The sequence below is a fragment of the Cibotium barometz genome, chromosome 28 (genome assembly GCF_041138505.1).
Source record: "Cibotium barometz isolate CiBa-2024 chromosome 28, ASM4113850v1, whole genome shotgun sequence".
Lineage (NCBI taxonomy): Eukaryota > Viridiplantae > Streptophyta > Polypodiopsida > Cyatheales > Cibotiaceae > Cibotium > Cibotium barometz.
In genome coordinates this window covers 14362665-14387459 of record NC_141073.1, presented here as the reverse complement: position 1 = coordinate 14387459, position 24795 = coordinate 14362665, and the positions used below count along the sequence as shown (strand labels likewise).

At 41.4% G+C, this 24795-nt stretch overlaps 2 pseudogenes; both read right to left on the bottom strand.

Annotated features, from left to right (window-relative positions):
• Window positions 1-7512: 7512 nt before the first annotated feature.
• On the bottom strand, window positions 7513-9218 carry LOC147622546 (uncharacterized; annotated as a pseudogene).
• Window positions 9219-9739: 521 nt separating this feature from the next.
• Window positions 9740-10608, bottom strand: LOC147622545 (uncharacterized; annotated as a pseudogene).
• Window positions 10609-24795: the final 14187 nt, after the last annotated feature.

Here is a 24795-nt window from a genome sequence, read left to right as displayed (position 1 = left end):
TTGAATGCCGGCTCTTCCTTGGAATCCGGGGTACGGCTCCGTTTGCGCTCCTCGCTCATTGCCTTGCGGGAGGATCTGGCCCAACCTATTCATGTTCTCAAAAGCAGGTGTTAGAATATATTCTATTCCCCCGAGGCTCATGTAGCGGTCACCTTGGAAATTGACCCACACCTCGGCCTCTGGATGACCTCCATTTTGACTGTAATCCTACTTTGAGGATCCATGTAGAGCTGAGCTCCATGTGCGTTCTCCCTAATGTGCACAAGTTTTATGTTCAACCCATTGATTGGGCTGTTCATACTTTTAGCTTGATCAAAAGGGTTCGTGTTACCTCCCATGGAGAAAGAGTCATCCATGTTGTCGGATGCCTCGCTATCCGATGAGGAATTAGTATGAGTTGAACTTAAATTTAACTCTTCAAGGATAGCTCCAAGCGGTTGTTGGGTCCTCACACCGCTCCCTTGGGTAGAAACCTTAGAGATTTTGGAGGACCCGGAAGCTATGGACTTCCCGGACCTTAGTTGCATGTGGGCTATGAAGCACTAGTGCAGCACTTCCCCCTTTTGTCCTTCTTTGCTTCTTTTTATGAATTTTTAAGTCTTTTATGATTTTTTTATGATTTTTGTGGGTTTTAAGAGAAACAAAGGATGTATTTTACAAGATATTGAGTGGATGTTAGTTAATGAATGTTTTGACAACTTGCAGGGCTATGGATATAATTGCAGATTTGAACTTGGTTGATTTTTGTCTGTTTGGTGTGCAATAAGCAGTGTTTTGACTCTAACATGCACTAGAAAAATGTGTTTTTAGCTTTTAAATATACCATTGGATAGAGAAAAGCTTAAGAAACACACTGGTCATGTCCGAATTGTCAAACTGCCTGTCCTGCTACCCTGATCTGCAAAGGCGCCATTTTTTTTAAAGAGATTTTGATGGTTTAATGTGCCAGTTGGATAGAGTATAACATGGGCATTACAGAGGTGGTCTTAAAATGTCAAAATGATGCTCGAGCTGCTCAGAATAGCAAAGGCGCCATCTGCAGAGGCGCCATTTTCTGCTTTTAATATTTTTGAGATCTGTCTGGACAGTTCAATTCCAGGGGTCAAATGGATTGTTCCTAGCACCTCACTTCACAGAAAACATGTCTCTGGGTACCCTGAATCACAAAGGCGCCATTTTGTGTATCTGCTCCCAGAGAGCAACTGGCTGGCAGATTCAGGTCCCTTATGGTCAATAAGCTCTTCCTGCACAATCAAAACTGAAAAAAGGTATTTGGAGGTCAAATGGAGGCCAAGTTAGAAGTAACAGCTCCGGCAACTGCAGTTTCTGCACTTTTAACTAGCTCCACATTCAATCTCACTCAACCTCTTTGCAATATTGATTGTGCTAAGAGTAATACTAATAATCACAACTACCACACAAGCCCACCGGCCTTGGGAAAGTGCCTGGATCACAACTAGAAAGGTGGCCTCCAAAGGCCCTTACCTATTCACACAAATGTGCTGCAAATGGTTGTCCAAAACAATCACAAAACAAAAAAGATTAGAAATCAAATACATGCACTATATCACAATGCACTTACCTAAAACTTGCAAAAACAAGCAACCTAAAGCCTTAAACTAATGGCAACTAAATCTACTAAACAACAAGCATCCTAATTCTAATCCTAACAAATGAACATAACAAAACAAAGCTTGCAAACAAAGAAATAAAATAAGGTGCGGGAGTAGCTCAACCGCATACACAAGATGAGGGTTTTTAAAGAGCCCACACTCTCTACACTAATCACAAAAAAGCTTTTAATTAACTAATGGTGGCCTTGGGATCACACACCCAACCCACGGTCCTAATCCACCGGTTTTGCAACCGATGAAGCAAGAAGCTAAATCCTAATCAAATCACTCATTCACTAGCGTAGGCTACCGCTCCTCGGCAGAGCGGCGCCATTGTTGGGGTCACTATGGAATAGTGGCTTCCACACATACACTAATCTCATTGCGGGAGAAGAGTGGTCAATGGGGGGAGCTTAACCCGGCTAGCTCATGGAGGAATCTTGCAATGTCAATGCAAGAGAATGAATAACTTAATCTATGGATAGCTTAATGGTTCCTAGCCTATGCACACACACACACACTAACTAAGTAGATTAATGAAAGCATTAACCCACTCACCCTTAATCACCAAGCTTAGCCTCCTACTCAATGTTCTATCAATTAAATGTGCAAAGAGCATAACCCACAACCGCATTTAGCATTCAAGCAAGCTCATACAATCATTCATTAGTCTATGGCAAACCCACATGCTAATGATAAGCTAATGCACTTGCAAATACTACTCTAACATAGAGCTCAAACACACATTAATGAAGAGGGGAAGAGAATGAAATACACATTGCTAAGCATTTCCTACTCTTAACACCTTCACTAATCAATAGGCATTGCATACACACATAAAAGATTAGCAAACAAGCTTAAACATTCCCTACTTAATCAAGCATTAAACATAAGCTTGCATGCCAATGAGAGAAGCTAACAATGATAAAAGAGAAGCTTGATTCACTTTGATTAACCATGTAGAGACTTACAAAGTGAAGGCTTGAGCTATGGAAGCTTGAAGCCAAGCTTAGGTTAGAGAGGAGATAGACTTAGAGTTCACTTTCAAGAAAATGACCAAAAAGCCCCAAAACTTTAGTGAAACTCACCTATATACTTAGGGTTCTCTAAAATAGGACAACCCACACTTGGGCGGACATCACTAAAATGATGGGCTAAAAACTAATGCTTAGGCTGCGGGAAATACAACTTGGAACTCAATGAGTCCATTCATTTACAAAAATGTGTATGTACATTGCACTTTGGCGGGTTTCTCTAAAATAGAAAATGATTCAACTAAAATATCCCGTCCCGCAGGCTTACTCCTTGAGCTCTTTACTCCTCTTCGAATCAGTGGCTTCTCTTTACCTGTACCTGCACCTGTTTACCTTTATCGTACCTGTTCGTCTTGAAGCACTTGGGTTCCGTTCCAGATTTGCGGAAACAACTCCTAAGATAACCCTTCATTACTCTTTTCTCGCACAACATCTTGTTTAAATGGAAAACTCCTTGAAAGCATATAGGGTGTTTCATTCTTGAACACATGCATTAGACACGCTTTTTTGCTTCCACCCATGCACAGTACACCGCATGACAGATTCTGCAAAAGGACTCCAGCAACAACTGTACATACACAATAAGATCGACAAGTCAAGGGCACTTTTTCTCCCACAGGGTTTTTTCCCCTTGACCATATTTGGTGTCTAGCACCATCGTTCACTTTTCGCTTTCAATAAAGGCATTGATCAAGCAAAGCAAAACAGCCACGGCAACCAAGCTCATCGACAACAAACCTCCAGTCACTTCACGTCAAAGACACCGGGAGTCAAATTTCACCACCTTGGTTGCCAGTTTAGGAAGGGGGGAGTGTTCTGGGAATAACGGAACAGGGCCAAAACAAACCTAAGTAACTGAAGCCAAAATAGGTAAAATTGCCAAAATAGGAAATGCGGGATGCTAAAACATGACATTATGGTTTTACTCCAAAAATGGTGCAAACAAAGTCGAATAGACATGTGGGTTTGTTTGGCGTGTAGCTTATGTCTTTATCTTCAAATTAAGCACCTAACTTCATCAAATGGAAGACCGAGCTTCAACGAGGAGAACTGACTGTCTCGCAGCATTTCCCGTAAAAACCCCTAAATGTGCGGAATGTAAATTATTCATAAATGGGTTCGTGTGAGCTCTTAATTGTAATATTCATTTAAGTGGGCTCAACCGAGTTCCAATTTGTAACGCAAGAGCTCTAGTGTTTTAGCCTTGTATGGCCGGCCGGACAAGTGTGGCTACTTTTGATAAACTCCCTTATAAGCCAATGTAAAAGGGGATTGAGGTACATTCTCTATACACACTCTAGGAGAGCTCTCAAGTGAAGAAGCCTCTTATTGCTCTAGCTATGGAAGCTCTCTAGCTACTCGCGCGATGTACTCTATTGAGCATTCTTGCTCCATGAATCAATGAAGGTTTTCTCCACTCTTTCTCCCTTTTTCTTGCATTGAAGTAAATTAATGTTTAATTAGTTGAAGACTCTTCCTTTCTTATTATTGCATGCTTATGAATGTGTGTGAGCTTTCCATTGAAGCTTGCTCTTGCCCACATCTATGGCAATGAGCTACGCATGGAAATACTCCTCATAATAGCTTGTGGGTTTGAGAATATGTGTTTCTTAGCTTGCTTAAGCTTGTGGGTTATGCATTGTATGAGTTGCTTACAATAGGGAAGTAGGGTTTAACCTATGCTTGATGGGAATGGGATTGAGGGAGTGTGAAGAGTTATTGAGTTAGTAGGCTTGTAGGAGAGCTTGCTACATTCCTTTGCTCTCTTGATTCATGTGGGGACATATGTGGGTTTGTAGGATGGAGCTCATTGTTGCCTACTATGAGTAGATGTGTCATGTGGGTTAAGCTCTCAATGTGTGCTCTCCACAAGGGATTGCCTCTATGCGCTAGCTGGGTATAGTCCTCGGTTGACATAGTGTTTCCATACACATTGGTCAACGAGAGATCTCTATTTGCCACATACCGCAAGGTAGAGAACACCGTTCTCCAAATACATCATGTTAGCTTTGGAAGGTGAACTCCTAAGTCTAATATGCAAACCAAGATATCACTAAACTCCTTCCATCATGGAACAAGTGGGCTCTTTGACAATAATGCAATACCCTTGGGGAAGTTGGCCCATACATGCTTAGCACCATTCCACCGCAATCCCAAGGTCTATGTACAAACCTCCAAATAGCTGCCATCATCTTAGTTAGCAACCTGGAGATAATGTTCCATCAAAAGTTAGCAAAAAGGATGTAATTTTAAGTACACGTGTACAAATTTGATTTTATATTTCAAGAAAAATGGCCCATCATGTTTTGAAGGGTCGAACATCATGGATTGGTAGTGGTGCAAATTGTCACATGTTTTGAAGGGTTGCACATCATGTCGCTAAGGACTGGGAGAGCCGCAAATTGTCACTCTCTAGGCACAAGTTATATAAATTGTAACAAATACTTACTGCTTCTCTACATAACTCATGATGCTTTTCTACACTTGTTCAATAAGACATGAGTTAGCACATGTGGTATAAAGAACTCAACATCTCCTTCTTAATGGAATTAGCCTCATTTTTCTGAGCAGGTCTCCATGTTGCTCCATGTCTATCTTTGTTGTCATGCGGTGGCCAAGACGAGTGCTTAGCATGTGAAGGCTCCTCATCTTGGCCATCACATCTTAAGATTTGTGAGGCATGTATTCAAATTTCAATGTGCATCATGAGTGAAAATATTTATTGAGAACATTTGCAACAAATCTTTGAAGTTTGTTCTCCACAAAATACGAAAAAATACTATAAAAGTAATCGTGCCTTATGTATTGAACTCTGCTAATTCTTTTGTATCAGTGTATCTTTTGTAGCTCATGCACAAATTTTCTCCATGAGCTGACTTCATATCTAAAGTTTGTTGATAATACGAATTTCAAGTTTGTTGATATTCCAAGCAAATATCTATATAGCTTATCAGAGATCTTAGGTGAGTTCTTTTCTTATACATGTAAGGTTGTTGTGTGGGGCTATCTCTTGGGACTTACCAATTGAGATTTTGTATGTTGCCAATTTTGTTCACGAGAGAGAGAGAGAGAGAGAGAGAGAGAGAGACAGAGACAGAGACAGAGAGAGAGAGTGAGTACAAAATACTCCTTAATTTATGTATTCATAAAAAATCAATTTTTTATGTAGAGAATAGAGAGAGAGAAATGAAATGAAATGAAATGATACGTCTACAAAAGGCCAAAATGACTTATGAGACCAAAAAAGGTTACAAAGTGGCGAATCTGATACAATGTCTGTGTGCTAAAAGAAAAACTCTGATACAATGTCTATGTGGTAAAAAAAGAGAAGACTAAAAAATTGAAATGAGCTGAAATGCTGAAATCAGGGTCCCAAGATGTCTAGCATCGATCTCGCTGGCGAAACTCATCAATGTCCTCCTTGGTGAGTACTCTAACTGGACGTCTCCCATGTCGTGCTAGAATAGTCCGGACCCTCTGATGCAGCCTCCGTTGAAGTTGTGATGAAACTCGTAGTCATGGGCGTCTCGATCGCCCAAGGTCAATGGCCCTATCAGTCAAAATACCTCTAGTACAGGTGGACTTTGAAGTCTGTTGTGATGCCTGCTCATCTGCCTGCTGAGTCTGTGGTCTGAAGAAATCAGTGATCTCCCTCTATGAATGTCTCCCATTGTCTGAGCTCCTCAAGAGACCCTCCCTGGGTCTGCGCAGCTCCAGCAAAAAAATCCCAAGGCATCTCTGATCCTCATATCTCATAACTCTAGCCAGTGGTCCAAAACCCTCTTTGAATAGGCAGCGGAAGTGGTCTCGTATCTCATAGTATACTGGAAAATGACATATGTGATGTAGCTCTGTCTCTGGCTCTATATGACACAACTGGCAAATTCTGGCCTCTGCTTGTACCCCCAAAATTTTCCAGTCTCAACCTGTAATAACTGATGTGATGATGTGCGCATCTGACCAATAGCACATCGGGATAAATGAGTGTCCATGTAGGTCGGTCTGGTCACAAATCCATCCTCTATGAGCTGGAGAAGATGCTCTCTATAAAAGCCATCTTTGTGTCCAGCTCACGCATTGGCTGTGTCCATGTCCTCCTAGTGTCTAACTGAATCAAGTCCTGCCTGATGAGTCGGGTAATCTCGGTTTGCGTGAGGGACAAGGAGGGTGCGTCTAGCAAGTACTGGAAAGGGGGTAGTCTATCCATGTCAAACCCATGTAGATGAAACCAAGATGTCATCTGTGCATACCAACAAGATGTTTCCCCCTGTGAGGCAAGCTGTTGAGAAGACTCCAAAGCTAGGCGGGCATATCTGTCTCTGGGGAGATCCCAAATAATGTGTATAAAAGAGACAGATCTGGTAAATGCCTCTATGAACAATGGGGGAGAAGCAAGCTCTACACAAATAATTGCATGCGGTACAAAGGCCTTGGCCTTAATCATCTGAGAAATCATAGAGACCAGAGGTCTCTCCATACCATTTCATCCATCAGTACTGCCAACTCGGCTATGATGATCTACTGATGGTCCCCATATCTACACCCCATATAGCATAGCTAATGTGACCAAAGTGTTGGTGTCGAAAAGCCAGAGCTTTGTTCGAGGTTCTTGAAACTGAACGTGCAAACACATCCTCTCCATCCTCCCCAGAGTTGCATATGCTCTCGTCAGTCTAGTCTCTGTTGCTCTCCTCAAAGAAAACATTCGACCACTAAAGTCCACTCCAAGGTAGGTGTATGCATTTGTATACTCCACCATCTTCGGACCACATGAAATGGTCGCTGCAGATCGCCTGACCCACTGTGGTGTGGTGTTAAACACCATAACCTTGGTCTTGCCAAGGTTCACCGATAAGTCGCTATCACTAGGAAATGTGTGCAATGCATCCAAATGTCGTTGCATCCCCTCTCGTGAATCCGATATCAACACAATATCATTTTCATACAGTAGCAATGAAATCCATGTCCCTGCTACATGTGCTCCTCTATCACCCCCCCTCTTGATGTAATCTGAAACCTCATCTACATACATACCAGACAAAGTAGGGGAGAGTGGACATACCTGTTTCACCACAATAGTGGAGTGAATCAGCTCAGATACCTTTCTGGAGTACAAACCTGTCCCACAACTATCCTGTACAGAGCCATGACCCCCCAAATCAGCTTTGTGGGTACACCCATCTCTTGTAGTCTGCGCATCAGTTGGGCTCTAGGGACTATGTCAAATGCTTTGCAAAAATCCACAAAGGTACAATAAATCCTCCTGCCATGTGATCTGCCCTCCTCAATAATAGCTCTAAGTGTCAATATGTGATCAAGAGTAGAAAAGCCCCTCCAGAAACCTGTTTGTCCTGATGCTCGTATGCCTGCTCTCTCTGCCCATCTACTCAACTGATGCTCAAGAATGGATGCATACAACCTGGCCAATGTGTGCCCAAACATAATAGTGCGGTAGTTCCCAGGCATCATTGGGTCTCCTGCCTTGAAGATGGGCACAATAGTGGACATACTCCAAGTGTCAGGAAAACCCTCACACATGGCTCGGTTGAACATCACTACAAGAAGCTCTGCTAGCATATCTCTAGCATGTATGAAGTGCTCCGCCACCAATCCATCATGATCATATGTTGTCCTAGTTCTCATCCTGTCAATAGCTTTCTTTACCATCTCGATGGTAAAGAAAGTGCATGTCTGTGGGCATGGCTCCGAAGGATCTGGTAGAGGAGGCTTTCCTAGGATTGTGTAAAGAGATGATGCATAATCACCCCAAATATCAGTGGATGTGAAAGCCGATGGAGGGGAGTGCTCATGGAAAAATTTCCATGCCTCGCCTGAGTCTTGACTCAAGAATAGCTGGTACAACTCTCTCTCTAACTGAGCACGATAAGTCCTCTTCTTCTGTCGTACTAGGCGTCGGAAGGAAATCTATGACTGTCTATGAGTGATGACTTCCAGAGGCACCTCTCTCTGAAGTGTGGCTCTCGTCTCTCTACACTCCTTATCATACCAACTGTTCTAGGGCATGCTCCCCGAACGACATCTGTGCTCAGGCTGGGTGTGTGGGTATGCCTCTGCTGCATCATGTAATGTCTCTATCAATATTTGGGCGAGCTCCTCTAATGGACGTCCCGGCTCCTCAATAACTAACCGTCTGTATATGCCATCTCTATAGAAAGAGTCAGTCTCCGATGTAAAAGTGTATTGGGTATGCATAGATGTCTGTGCCAACTGAGTTGTACTAAACTAGAATGAGATGGTAAAGGTGAGGAGGGCGTGATCTACTGCTACCCCAATAGGCCTAGGGCCGATTATAAAGTCCTAAATAGAGGGTATAAAACTGAGCTGAGCCAAAACATAATCCACTGTGCTAGCCCCATGTCTGTGAGGAAAACAAGTGAACCCACTCAATGCTGGAGATCTCTGTAGGCCATTCAAAATGGCCAGTCCATGTGCAGTCCCCATTATTATCTATCAGATATCCCCCATACCCAATGTGCTTCTCATCCTGCAAAAGCCTGGCCAATCCCAAATCACTGACATCCAACTCTCTCAACATCTCCTCTGAGGTATCGTAAAAGACTGTCTGAGAGTGGCCCGTCCTGGCATTAAAATCCCCCAGAAGGATGACATCACCATCCCTAGAGAATTCCCATATGTCCTCATCCAGTATCATATATGGTGATTGCCCCTTGGGCGGTGCATAGTGAGATGTGCTGGGGGAAAATAGCATATGGCAATATAGAGTGACCTTCCAGTCTCCGCTTTCACCTTGACCCACATATATTTGGCATGCTCATCTCTCCAAACAATACAAATGAGGAACTGCAACTCCTCCCTGAATAAGGTTGCCACACCTCCTGACCCACGTCCTCTATGCTCTAATCTCACCTCCTGTCTATACAAGTAGTCTCCCAATGGTATCTTGTCACCCTAGGTAATGTGCCACCGAGAGTCTGGTGTGTCTCTCAGTAGAAAATAATGTCTCTTCCTTTGAAGCTATCTTTAAAGGCGCCCACATGATACATCTAGCTTCAATGACCCGTTACAGTTCCATGCTGCTAGTTTTAGGCTGGTCCCATAGGTTGCGCACCATCATGTGGTGCGTCTCTCCACAATCACAACTCTTCCTCCTCTATAGAAAGCAATTTTCCCCTTCTCCCTGGCTGCTTTGATCTCAGGCATCATCTCTTGCATCTGTGCTATTTGTGCCCCAGTCTTCTTGAGTGTAGGACTCTTCTTCAAGAACTCCTTTCTAGCCTCCATTGTAGGGAAACGTATGATGAGCGCTCTTTCCTTAGAGCTTCCTCTCCCCTCATTCCCCTTCTTCCCCACTCTCCAAGCACCTATGTGTGTAGGCTCGGAGATGCTCATGCGCTTCAAGTGTTCTTTCATTTCTTCCTCCACTTTGTCAGTGTCTTTGAGACCCGTGACACGGACATGAAGAGCCCTTGTCTTCCTCTTTTTCTCTTCCTCTATGGTCATGTTGATGAGGGTGTAGCTTCATGCAGGCCACCTTTCCCTTTCTTTGCGACCTCAATCCACTTCTCCGCTTCATCAACCTTCTTTTGTGTCTTGGTGAGGACATCTGCCCATGAGGAGGCTTCCCGTGATTTTTGCTCTTCCTCTTCTTGAAATGTTTTCACCTTCTCCTTAATGTTATTCAGCTCCTCTATCACTGATGCCCCATCCTTTTCTGACCTACTTTTACGTGTTGTAAGTTCTCCCTTGAGTTCTTCTATCATAGCGTCCTTTTCACTTATGCACTTTTCCACTTTTGATTTCCATGATTCAAAAGTGGCAAGTGCATCGTCTAATCTTTTTTGCATCATACATTCCAATACATTCATCTCTGCCTTCACAATGGCATGCATTTCCCGTTTCAATGTTGTGTACATATTATTTTTATGTGCCACCCCAGTTGCATGCATCTCTCTTTCAATATCCACTGATGGGCCCGCCATAGCGTAGCAGCATCCACACAACTCTCAACCCTATGGATAAGGAGAAGAGGTCAATGCAGGAAGCTTAACCTGGCTAGCACATGAAGGAAATCCTACCGTGTCAACGTAAGAGAGTAGTTAACTTAATCAAGGGCACTAATCTAGTCATTAACCCACTCCTACAAGCTAATCAAATGAGCAAAGCAATGATGATGCTCACTCATTCACTCAACAATCTATGCTAACCTCTTCTTCTCTCTAGATTAAGCTAAATACACACACACACATTCCCTTCACTACAAGCTCATTAACATAAGCTAATAACAAAGAAGACTAAGCATGTGATTAAGCAAGCAATGCTACACATTTAAGAATCAAACCCACACATTCAAGCAAGCAAGAAAGCATAGAATCTATCTACTATCCCGCACATGCTTCCCAAGCCCAATAAGCAAACCCACAAGCTAGATTAGTAGACTAGAAATCCTTAAATCAATAGACAAAGCTCTTACACTAATGAAAGAATGATTAGAGAGCTTATCCACTACTCAATCACACATGAGCAAGGAGTCATTGCTTCTCATTCATACACTAGAAGAGAGAGAGAGAGAGAGAGAACACAATGAAGAGAAGCCATAGCCAATGTATTAATCATAAAGAGTTAATCACAATCAGGCTTGGAGCTTAGATAAGCTTAGCTAGAGATGGAGAGCTCTTCTCTTTACAAATGACCAAAAAAGCCCCAAATTCTTAGTTGTGTTCACTTATATACCTTGGTCAAAACTTACTAGGTTTTTCACACTTGGGCGGACACTACTAAGAAAATGGATAAATTACGAGAAAATAGGCTAAGAATTTATACAACGTGGAACTCTTATGAGCCCATCTTCCTTCTTGACACATATTACATTGCACTTAGGTGGGATTCACTTAAAAATGGGAAAAAGTTTTCAAAACCGGTCTCTCGGACTCCCGTTCCCGCTGCTTACACTCTTCTCTTATAGCTCTCTCACTCTTGACACTGACTTCTCATGCGGTACCTGCTCTTCATTCCGTGTAACCTGTAACCGGAAAGGTTTGAAGATCCTAGAATCCACACGTGCCTAGTCAAAAATTGTGTTTCGGATGCGCTTGCACACATGTTTGGTGTCAGATGGGGATGAAACTTGGTACCACTCTCCAAAAAATCATGTTGCAAAGGTGTACCAAGTTTCCTCCCCATCCCACACCTAACATGTGCACGGGCGCGCCCGAAACGTAATTTTTGACCATAGAATCCATTCACGTGCCTAGTCAAAAATTGCATTTCAGACGCGCCCGCGCACATCTTCGGTGTTGGATGCGGATGAAACTTGGTACGCCTCTCCAACATTGTGTTGGAGAAGCGTACTAAGTTTCGTCCCCATCAGACACCGAACATGTGGGCAGGCATGCCAAAACACAATTTTTGACCATAGGAAATCCAATCACATGCCTAGTCAAAAATTGCATTTCGGACGTGCTCGCGCACATGTTCGGTGTCGGATGGGGATGAAACTTGGTACGCCTCTCCAACAAGATGCACATGTTAGGTGTCGGATGGGGATGAAACTTGGTATGCCTCTCCAACACATCATGTTGGAGAGGCGTACCAAGTTTCATCCCCATCCGACACAGAACATATGCATCATGTTGGAGAGGTGTACCAAGTTTCATCCCCATCCGACAGCAAACATGTGCGCGGGTGCGTATGAAATGCAGTTTTTGACTAGGCACGTGAATGGATTTCCTATGGTCAAAAATTGCGTTTCGGCAAGCCCGCGCACATGTTTGGTGTTGGATGGGGATGAAACTTGGTACGCCTCTCCAACATATCATGTTAGAGAGGCGTACCAAGTTTCATCCTAATCAAACACCGAATATGTGCGCGGGCGCATCCAAAACACAATTTTTGACCATAAGAAATCCATTCATGTGCCTAGTAAAAAATTGCATTTCGGACGCGCTCGCGCACATGTTCGGTGTCGGATGGGGATGAAACTTGGTACGCCTCTCCAACACATCATGTTGGAGAGGCGTACCAAGTTTCATCCCCATCCAACACCGAACATGTGCGCCGGCGCGTCCGAAACACAATTTTTGACCATAGGAAATCCATTCACATGCCTAGTCAAAAACTGCGTTTCGGACGCGCCCGCGCACATGTTCGGTGTCGGAAAGGAATGAAACTTGGTACGCCTCTCCAACATGACGCACATGTTCATCGGATGGGGATGAAACTTGGTACACCTCTCCAACATAATGTGTTGGAGAGGCGTACCAAGTTTCATCCCCATCCGACACCGAACATGTGCGCAGGCGCATCCGAAATGCAATTTTTTACTAGGCACGTGAATGGATTTCCTATGGTCAAAAATTGTGTTTCGGATGCGCCCACGCACATGTTTGGTGTGAGGTGGGGATGAAACTTGGTATGCCTCTCTAACACAATGTGTTGGAAAGGCGTACCAAGTTTCATCCCCATCCAACACCGAACATGTTCGCGAGCGCGTCCGAAATGCAGTTTTTGACTAGGCACCTGAATGTATTTCCTATATTCAAAAATTTTATCTCTATCCGACACCGAACATGTGCGCGGGCGCGTCCGAAATGCAATTTTTGACTAGGCACGTGAATGGATTCTATGGGCACGTTTCGGATGCGCCCGCGCACATGTTCGGTGTTGGATGGGGATGAAACTTGGTACGCCTTGCCAAAACACCATTTTGGTGAGGCATACCAAGTTTCATTTCCATCTGACAGCGAACATGTGCGCAGGCGCGTCCGAAACGCAATTTTTTACTAGGCACGTGAATGAATTTTATGGTAAAAAATTGTGTTTCGGACGCGCCCGCGCACATGTTCGGTGTTCGATGGGGATAAAACTTGGTACGCCTCTCCAACACAATGTTTTGGAGAGGCGTACCAAGTTTCATCCCCATCGGACACCGAACATGTGCGCGAGCGCGTTCGAAATTGTGAGATCCCTGTTCCCACCGAGCAACGGATTCAAGATACTGGCAGCGGAAGTAGCACTTCTCGCGCGGGACAGGGGTCCCACATTCGGGGCCTCGCCCACGGATATCCGGACAAGAGACTAATCCGTCGGTTTTTCCAAAACCGAACCCGGAAAAAACTTCCCTTACCGGAAAGCACGGGCGATTCCACCAGGATAATTTTTTTTTCTCTAACGAAGACAAGATCATTTCTGATCAAGCTGATCCAATTGTATCTTCAAGATACTAGATCAGATCAAGGAAGAAACTTGCACTTGGATCATTGGGATCAACGCTTTTTTTTCCCATTCAAGAGGCACAGCCGTTGATTCCTATCCATAGAATAATTTCTGTCCGGGATTTACTTTATCTATCGTATTAACAAAAGTTGAGTCTCGATTTACGGACCCATCAGTCCAGCCTAACCCCATCCGATCCCATGGGTTAGCCAACCGCCCAACCACTGTAGTGATGGGATCCAATTTGGAATTTGGTTAGGTTTTGTCCCGGGTACCAAGGAAAAGAGTTCCAAGGCCCCCTAGCCGGAAGTTCATGCAAACATAAAATTAGGCACACCACTTACACACCCAATATGAAATTGCCTTATTCTTAGCATCAGCTAACTTTAAAACAATCCTTTAATGAAACCATAGTACCACTGATCACAGTCTTCCAAATTATCCGGTTGATTCTCAAATTTCCCATCATTCCTTCATCATCAGAGTATCTATGGCATCATTGGCAACTAGAACGCTCACCACCTGTCCACTCAGAGGCCGTTTCCATAGTTCCTAGCCCATAATACTCGGCAATATAATCATTTATCAAGATGGACTCTCGTTGAAGATCAGCAAGATCAACCAACAGATCCATATAAAAGAGCCATGGACTCATCCGTTGAGGACCAGCAAGGTCAGTCAACCAGATCCATGCCCGGTTTCACAAAACAACTCTTACTCCTTGTTCCAATATCTTCCTCGACACACGCATGGGTATCCTAGGCGACCCAGAGCCCGAGCACCGTATGGTCAGCACCCTCTAGGATCCTTCGCAGGTGACCTAGCGCTTCACTCATAGGCCGCTTCCTTGGTCCCTCATCCACCGTACCGGAAGCTCACCATTTTAATCGAACCGAGGCTGGTCAAGACCTCGGTCGACCTTGCTACGCGAGACGTCCTCCATTGACTCTCCGTCAGCAGTTGCAACTTTATCAGTTAGGTCTCCACGACCTTAATCACAAGACGATCAAAATGCTTCCCCAGCATTCTTGACATAAAACACCCATTTACAAACAGCATTTACAAACAATTTACAAATACAGTTTCTATATTAACTCTCATTTTTCCACATTGTTCCTCATTAATCCACATTACTTATTCCACATTCCATTTATATGCGTACTCATCCAATCACCTCATTTTCCATCTCTTCACTTCAAATTCCTTCACATCACATATCATATATTCACATCCATATCCACATCCATACATCCACATCCATATCCACATTCACATCCACACATCCACATCTACATGCTTATCTCCATTTTCACATCTTCATTTATACATCCACATCCCATATCCACATTCATACATACACATCCATATCCACATCCATACATCCTCATCCACATCCACATTCACATCCATACATCCACATCTACCTGCTTACCTCCATTTTCACATCCTCATTTATACATCCACATCCCATATCCACATTCATACATACACATCCATACATCCACATCTACATCCACATACATACATACATCCACATCCACATTCACATTCACATACATCCACATCCACATTCCCATACATCCACATCTATACATCCACATTCCACATTCACATCTATACATCCACATCTACATTCACATTCACATACATCCACATCCCCATTCCCATTCACATCTATACATCCATATCTACATCCACATACATACATACATCCACATCCACATTCCCATTCACATCTATACATCCACATCCATTCACATCTATACATCCACATCTACATCCACATTCACATCTATGCATATATATCTTCATGCATATATCCATTTTCACGTTCATACATCCACATCTACATTCACATTCACATACATCCACATCCACATTCACATTCACATCTATACATCCACATCTACATCCACATTCACATACATCCACATCCACATTCCCATTCACATCTATACATCCACATCCATTCACATCTATACATCCACATCTACATCCACATTCACATCTATGCATATATATCTTCATGCATATATCCATTTTCACGTTCATACATCCACACTCCCATCTCCACATCCACACATCCACATACATACATCCATTTCCACATTCCCATTTATATAACCCCATATACCTTCACATCTAATCTTTTACATCACATCCATTCTCGCCCTATCACAACCCATATACATCTTATCCTATCACATACACTTCTTACCTCATCCCTCCATACACATCTTAATTCATCTTATCACCTCCTAACTTATTTCATAAGCATCTTATCACCTCTTATCACACCTCTTATTACATCTCTTATCACCTCCTAACTTATTTCATAAGCATCTTATCACATCTCTTATCACATCTCTTATCACCTCCTAACTTATTTCATAAGCATCTTATCACATCTCTTATCACATCCTATCACATCTCTTATCTATTTATAGAATACAAGAGAATTCTTACATTTGATATAAGATTTCTTTACACATTTATTTATGAATAAATTCTATTTAAGGAGATTAATACTTTCAAAGTAAAAATCAATCTTTTATGCATCTTCCTATGCATAAATTCATTTTTAATGAAAATGACACTTTTGGATTAAATTTTAATCTTTTATGCATTTTTCTATACATAAATTCAATTTAGATGAGAATGACACTTTTGAATTAAAAAAAATCAATCTTTTATGCATCTTCTTATGCATAAATTCAATTTGGTAGGAATTACACTTTTAGAATAAAAAAAATTTCTCTTATGTATCTAAGTTAAGCATAAAATCCATTTATGAGGAAAATCACACTTTTAGTATAAAAAGAATATCTTTTATGCATACCTATATGCATGAAATTCAATTATGATAAAAGTCACACTTTTATAATAAAATAATCAACTTTTATGCATACCTCTATGCATGAAATCCAATATGATAAAAGTAACACTTTTGATATAAAAATTTTTCCATTATGCATACTTCTATGCATGAAATAAAAATGGTAAAAATAACACTTTTGATATAAAAATTTATCCATTATGCATACTTCTATGCATGAAATAAAAATGGTAAAAATAACACTTTTGATATAAAAATTTATCCATTATGCATACTTCTATGCATGAAATAAAAATGGTAAAAATAACACTTTTGATATATAAATTTATCCATTATGCTAATATTAAAATTCAATTTCTCCATGATTGTAATGAAATTCTTTCAATTAATCTAGGATGATAATTCCTAGAATATGGTAGGAAGTCCTCTTTTTATGCTTTGAATGAGATTATTTTATGCATAATTTTTATAAAAATTTTGCCATAGCTCCGCTGCTATGACTGATAAATCTCAATTTTTCTAAGGGATAATGCTTATCATTAAGAAAATAATTAAAATAATCTCTAATTGGATTATCAATCCATAAATGGATTGAATCATTAATATACATAAACTAAAAGCATAGAAAAAAGCCATTAATTTGGCCTCAAGCATAGCTTAATCTTGGGTTAAGGAAAAGCTTTATGAAAAGCTTGATTTGGATTGAGAACGGTTCATGAGTATGAACATTTCTTGAGTGAGAGAGAGAATTTACATAAAAATCATTAGAATTTAAACATAAATGAAAATTAACTTCAATAGCATTATGTAACTCTTCACTACTATTCAAACTTCAATAGCATTAAAAAAAAACCATACCAATTAAACTTCTCAAGCTTGAGAGGGGTTGAGAAGAGAGAAACATTGAGAAATTATAGAAAGATCAATATTCACTAATTACCTTACAACTTGCTTGATTCTTTGTTCACGGTAGAGGCCCCCAACCAATCAATTGGTTAAGTATGTTGATGGAGCCACTAATGGGGATTGAAGAAAGAGGGAAGCTCCAAAAACTAGTGAATTATTAAATGAATTCACAGTTTCTGGCTTAGGTGGAGTAGAGTAACGATGCATAAATACTATATATTTTTCAACAAGGGGGAGGCTTCTATTTATAGGAAAAATTGAGCTCCTAACCAAACAAACTGATTCTAGAATTTTCTAAATCAGTTTGGTCAATATTTGACCATTTTTAGGTCAGTTAAGCTAACTTTTTGGAACTAGACTTAAATGAGGAGAGAGGAGAGATGAAATATCTCAATTTTTATGAGTTTAAAACTCATTCAAGCATGTGAAATATGCACCTCCTTTAAAGAACTCCCTTTCCTTACATATGTCATATTTTTAATATTGCTCATAGTTTTTTTTACTAATAAACCTTGTACATTTTCAACTCTTCATCTTATGTGAAATATGCACCTCCTTTAAAGAACTCCCCTTCCTTACATATGTCATACTTTTAATATTGCTCATAATTTTTTTACTAATAAACCTTGTACATTTTCAACTCTTCATCTTATGTGAAATATGCACCTCCTTTAAAGAACTCCTCTTCCTTACATATGTCATACTTTTAATATTGCTCATAATTTTTTATTAATAAACCTTGTACATTTTCAACTCTTCATCTTATGTGAAATATGCACCTCCTTTAAAGAATTCCCCTTCCTTACATATGTCATATTTTTAATATTGCTCATAGTTTTTTACTAATAAACCTTGTACATTTTCAACTCTTCACCTCATGTGAGCATTTACTCATTTTTTGGGTATTTTCTTTTTACAAGTTGGATTTATCTCCTCCCTACACATGGATTGATGCTATTGGTCCATAGGAACCTTAATTGGACCATAGTCTAAAGATTTCTGAAAATCTAGACCCTTAGGCTAAGGTTCTTTATAGCTATTTTCAATTAATTCCAATTGCACATTGGAAAATTCTTTTTGAATTTCTGTTTCAGGGGAACTCATCTGAATTAGAAGAGATATTTTTCTATCCAAAAATATTCAAAATCTGAATATTCTCTCTCTAGAATATTTTTCTCTCTCTAGGCTAAAACAGATAGAAACAAGGTCTTTATATTTCTGAAGAGGGATTGATCACAGGGAAAGATACTAGACATCAAAAAGGGGATGGGGGAGGAATCTTACAGAAATGCAGTTTCTGACTAGGCACGTGAATGGCTTTCCTATGGTCAAAAAATGTGTTTCGGACGTGCCCACGCACATGTTCGGTGTTGGATTGGGATGAAACTTGGTACCACTCTCCAACACATCATGTTAGAGAGGCGTACCAAGTTTCATCCCCATCCGACTCCGAACATGTGCACGGGCGCGTCCGAAACACAATTTTTGACCATAGAATCCATTCATGTGCCTAGGAAAAAACTACGTTTCGGACGCGCCCGTGCACATGTTCAGTGTTGGATGGGGATGAAACTTGGTATGCCTCTCAAACACATCATAAGAAATCCATTCATGTGCCCAGTAAAAAATTGCATTTCGAACACGCCCGCGTACTTGTTCGGTGACGGATGGGGATGAAACTTGGTACGCCTCTCAAACACATCATGTTGGAGAGGCGTACCAAATTTCATCCCCATCCGACACCGAACATGTGCGCGGGCGCGTTCGAAACGCAATTTTTGACCATAGGAAATCCATTCACGTGTGTTGGGGTCACTATTGGATAGTGGCATCCACACACACTCATCTCATGGAAGGAGAAGAGGTCAACTTGTGGAGAGCTTAACCCGGCTAGCACATGGAAGAAACCTTGCTTTGTCAAGGCAAGGGAGTTTATAACTTAATGCAAAGGGTAGCCTAATGGTCCTAAATCTATGCACACACACACTAACTAAGTAGATTAGCTATGAAGAAGCTAATCCACTCACTCTCACCTTATGCTACTCACACTCGCTCAATGGACTCAACTCTTAGCATACACATTACTCTTGCAAGAAGCTCATCAACTACAAGCTAATTAGCAAACCCACAATGACAATGCTTATGCTAATCTACTCATTCAAACAAAGAAACACACACTCAAGCAAGCAAGTTAAACAAAGATTCATCTACATTCCCATACATGCTTCCCATACCATTATTGCAAACCCACAAGCTTGAATGATTAGCAACAATGCTTAAACAAATAGAGAAGAATCCTTAATCAAAGAAATAAATAGAATGGCGCTTATCAACTACTCAATCACACATGAGCATTGATGCTTGGCCATACATTCATTCAAAGAGAGAGAGAGAAGGAGATACACTTAGAGAGAAGCCATAGCCATGTATTAATCATAAAAGATTAACTACATAAGAAGCTTTCCATGGGAGCTTGAAGCTTTCCATGGAAGCTTGGAGCTTAGCTCAAGTTAGAGGAGAGAGTATAGACTTTGAGAGCTCACTTTTGCAAATGACCCAAAAAGCCCTCAATTCTTAGTTGTGTTGACTTTTATACCTAGGGCTATCACTTTCTAGTATTTTCACACTTGGGCGGACAACCCACTAAGAAATTGGCTAAAACATGGGAAAATAGGCTAAGAATTATACATTGTGGAACTCTTACGAGCCCGTCTTCCGTCTTGACACACATTACATTACACTTAGGCGGGATTCACTTAAAAATAGGAAAAAGTCTTCAAAACCAGTTTCTCGGGTTCCCGCTCCCGCTGCTTACTCTCTTTGTTTATAGTTCCCTCTCTCTTGACATTGGCTCATTGTGCGGTACCTGCTCTTCATTCCTCGTAACCCGTAATCCGAACGGCTCAAAAGTCCCAAAAATGGAAACTTTCCTGTTTTGGCGTACTCACATCCCTGTTTTGGCATATTGCTCCCGCAGCTCCTCATAACAAATGGCACTCTTTTCTTCATGCATTTGTCGCCCGTTTGCTTGTAAGGACCAAAGGCAACTGTTCCCCGATCAATCCCCCAAGTCTAAACCATGTACGTCCTCGGAGACATGCTTCAAAGGTGTCTGTAGTTGTTCTTTTGTGTGTGTTGCTGCACAAGTAAGGTTAGCAGCCAACAATAGTCCCAAAAAATCTTTCACAAGTTGATTGCTTCAGCAAGTTAGTGTAAAACGGATGAAAGTTAGTCACGTATGGCTGTTGTGCATGGCTTCAATTCATTGAAGTATCATTTTTATGGCAAATGTTTGAATTTCTTGCTTACATGCGTGTGTTACACATATTTTTGGTAACCATAGTGAGTATGAAAATGAAGTTAGTGTGAGGGTTAAAAGGTTAGTAGCAACCAACATGTGAAAAGATTTCCGAGAAACTTACCACTGTACTACTACGACACAACACAGAAGACTCCCCCAAGTCTGATTGTTATTGTGGGTGAGACATGCTGTGTAAACTACTTGGTTGATTGCCGAATCTTTGTTGTTTTGCCTTGTAATTGTAGAGGTGTGAAACTTCTTGAGGTTTTGCTGCAGAAGTAGCTTGATATCGTGAAGAACCTGCAACCTTTTAGAATAGAAGTGCATTCATAAAAATGCCCTTATCTTCCTTAGCATTGTAGTACCTGCATTTATTTGTGCTTCAAGTGCATGGGTATTTCTCAGAAGCGTGCCTTATGCAATGCTCGGGTTGAGCCTTAAATGCTTCACAGAGAATGTATGACAAAAGACATATGCTGTGCGAAAAAATCCTAAGGGTACTTAAGAGATCTGCCGAGGCAGTCAGTTAAGTGGCGTTTGTTGATGAGGATGTGTTTCTCACAACCCATATGCGGTGCTGAAGAGTATTTTTGATGGTATGGCCTCAGTTTTGTGCATATTGATTATTATGGTATATACAAAAAGGTTTATGGATGAAGGGAAAAAACCACTTGGGAAAAAATTGCCTTCATCTTTATTAAGTGCCCAGCTGGTGATAAGCATGTTGTTGTTTACTGCTTTGTGCTCTTAGGGATATTATGATACTTGAGGTAGAAACGGAGCACATTAACCATACAAGACGGTTCATGGTCTCACATTTATGCGGTCAAGTGGCATTTGTTGTAGAGGTTGCGTAAAATAAAGTGTATTGTGCGTGAGTGAAGGGACTCTTCTCTTTCTCCATTTAGTTTAATAGACTTCGACTCTTTGCTTACCCATCCGCATAAGCGACACACTAATATATCCCGCTCACCGGCCAGGACTTAGACACGCATAAAAACAAACAAAAATAAAAGAAAAACATATTTACATGCGGTCTAGTCACAGGTATTACTTGAAGCTGTGGGACTAACGCCTTGCTCATTTGGTGGCTCAGCTGCCCAACTCTAGACTCTTATGCTCACAGCTTGAACTGTAGCAACCTGACCTGACTTGAAAAAGTAGAGTGTTGGCGGAGCATGGCTGCTCTTTCCTTTATGGTTAGACATTCAGAATGTGACTCATTAATGGTGTGCGGTAGCAACGTGGTTGTGCTTGTTGGATTCTTGAATGTCTTCTTTGAAGTCTCGAGGTGGACAGCAGGCTGCTTTGTTTGTGGCAGTGCCTTGAAGTTGGAAGGAGGAATGCAGTCTTCATTCATTTTCTCCTTGCCCTTTATTTGTGGAGTTGGTATTGCTCGATCTCTTGTCAAACCCTTCTGTTGAGGTGGTGTACCAATGGACATAACTTCTTTGACCACAATAGCTTCCTCTTGGCTTGGTACCACTTTTTGTTTTGGTTTCCACTATTGATGTATCATCGCTACCGCTTTTGAACTTGAAGCCTCTGAATGCGATTGACATGCTTTGAGTTCAAAGGTTGCTGCCTTGTGTGGTGCGTTCTTTACCTGTGGATTTGGAATTGACCTCCTTAAGCTTGGCTTTGGTAGCCACAATTGATGGTTACCTTCATAGTAGCCTTGGGCTTTGAGTAACTTCTTTGGGACCCACCGTTTTTGAGTTTTGTATGCCCGTTGGAAGTGTACTCCTTGTGCTGGCTTGTTAGGTCTTCTTCTTTTAGTTTTAGACTTTTGCTTGTGTAACTGCTGTGGAAATGCTACCCGAGAAGTGCTGGCTTCAGTTGCTTCCACTGTAACAGGCTGTTTGTTGCACTGAAATGGTTGAATGGTGAGCCTTTTGTTGCTCATGGTTAGGTTGATGACTTGTTGATCCCAATCAACTGTACATCTGTGCCTGGCCATCCAATTCCTTCCAAGTATGACCTGGTGAGCACAATCCTAATTGGCTGTAACATAGAAAGTACAAGGCTCCTGGTTTCCTTGAAGATATAATGTTGTTGTGAGGATCCCTTGACAAACCGACTCTAAATTGGTGAAGCTACTGAAAATGGCAGTTGATGGTAGTAGCTTGTTGGCCTGAAGGCTTTGACAAACTTCTTGGGAGAGCACATTGACATCCGCTCTTGAATCCAAGATTGCCGTGCAGTTGATGTTTGCAGAAGAGATTCCAATGGATACCAGTAATGGTTCCGTGTAGTCCTCCACCTCCAAAGTTTTCAACTTTACCATGGAGATTTGTAATCTCCTGGCTTTAGCTTTTGCAGCTCTTTCCTTGGCTTCAGCTTGAGCTTGTTCCTTAAGCTGTTGAAGCACTAATTTCCTTGTTTTTGCTGCGTGCATACACTCAAGCATATCATTTGTTAAAGGCTCATGAAAGCGCTTCAACAATCTACTTCCGTTGATAAATGATCCCATAGGTTCACCATCGAGTGTTTCCAACCTTACTGCCCCGCCATTGGTGATCTCATTGATGACAAAAGGACCAAGTCCTCGCATTTTGAGTTTTCATTTTTGTTTTTTTAGTGTATAAAGTAACACTAGATCTCCATGCTGGAACTCTTTTGATCTTACATTCTTATCATGCCAGCGTTTTTGTCTTCTTTTTTCGGCATACATGCCTGCAATGGCTTGTAGCCTTGTTTCATCTAATTTCTCTAAGTGCTCTATCCTGCTAGCCAATTCATGTCCAGTCCATTCTAGGGACGTAGCAACACGTAGTGTAGGTACTAAGAACTCAATAGGAAGGATGGCATCTAGTCCGTAGACCGAGTTGAAAGGTGTAGTGCCGATCGACGTTTTGTAAGCCGTCCTATAAGCCCATAATACGCTGTGTAGTTTTTTCTCCCAGTCACTACGAGATCCCTCAACTACCTTTGTCAATGCTGTGCAAAGGATCTTGTTAGTGCTTTTCGCTTGTCCATTTGCTTGGGGATGGTATGGACCTGACCGTCTGTGAATGACCATGAACTCAGCAAGCAAGTATTCAATCACTTCATTGATAAAGTGTTTGCCTTGATCACTTACTATCTCAATTGGAAGTCCATAGCGAGTGAATACATACTCGTAAAGGAATCTTGCCGTGGTTCTTGCATCATTTTTGACTGTGGCTTTTGCTTCCACCCATTTTGTCAAATAGTCTGTGGCTATAATGATATACTTAGCATGAGAGCCTCTCGCGGGTGGCTTGATCGGTCCTACAAAATCTATTCCCCATTTTGCAAAAGCCCTAGTGCTCATCATAGGCCGTAAAGGCATATTATCGAACATGGTTGGGGTCTTAGATCTTTGGCATTGATCACACCGCTTGACAAACTCTTGAGCATCATGATAAAGTGTTGGCCACCAAAGACCCGACCAAAGAATGTTTCTAGCAGTGGTTTCTCCTGAGAAATGTCCACTACCAATTCCCTCATGTGCTTGTTGTAAGATTGGGATATATTCATGCTCGCATATGCATAAGCGCAAATTCCCATCTTTTCCCTTCTTGTAGAGCTCTTCACCTAAAAGTGTATAAGTGACTGCATCTACCTCCATTGATCGTTGCCTATGCTTAGGAACTGTATCATCCATCTTTCCCGTCTTGAGATATTCCGTAATGCTCTCACTCCACTTAGGTAAAACATTTATATGGTAAAGCGTTGCATTGGGAATAGGTTCCCCTTCAAGGCACTTTTTACAAGTATTGATATATTTGGCCACATCTTCCTTAAGTGTAGGCCACCAAAATCCTTGCCAAGAAATTTGTCTTCTTGTGCACTCATTAGAAAAGTGGAAGCTGCATGTGCTTACATGAGCATGGCTCATGATGTCTTCATATTCTTCAGGGCATACCACTAATCTAAGGATTTTATCGT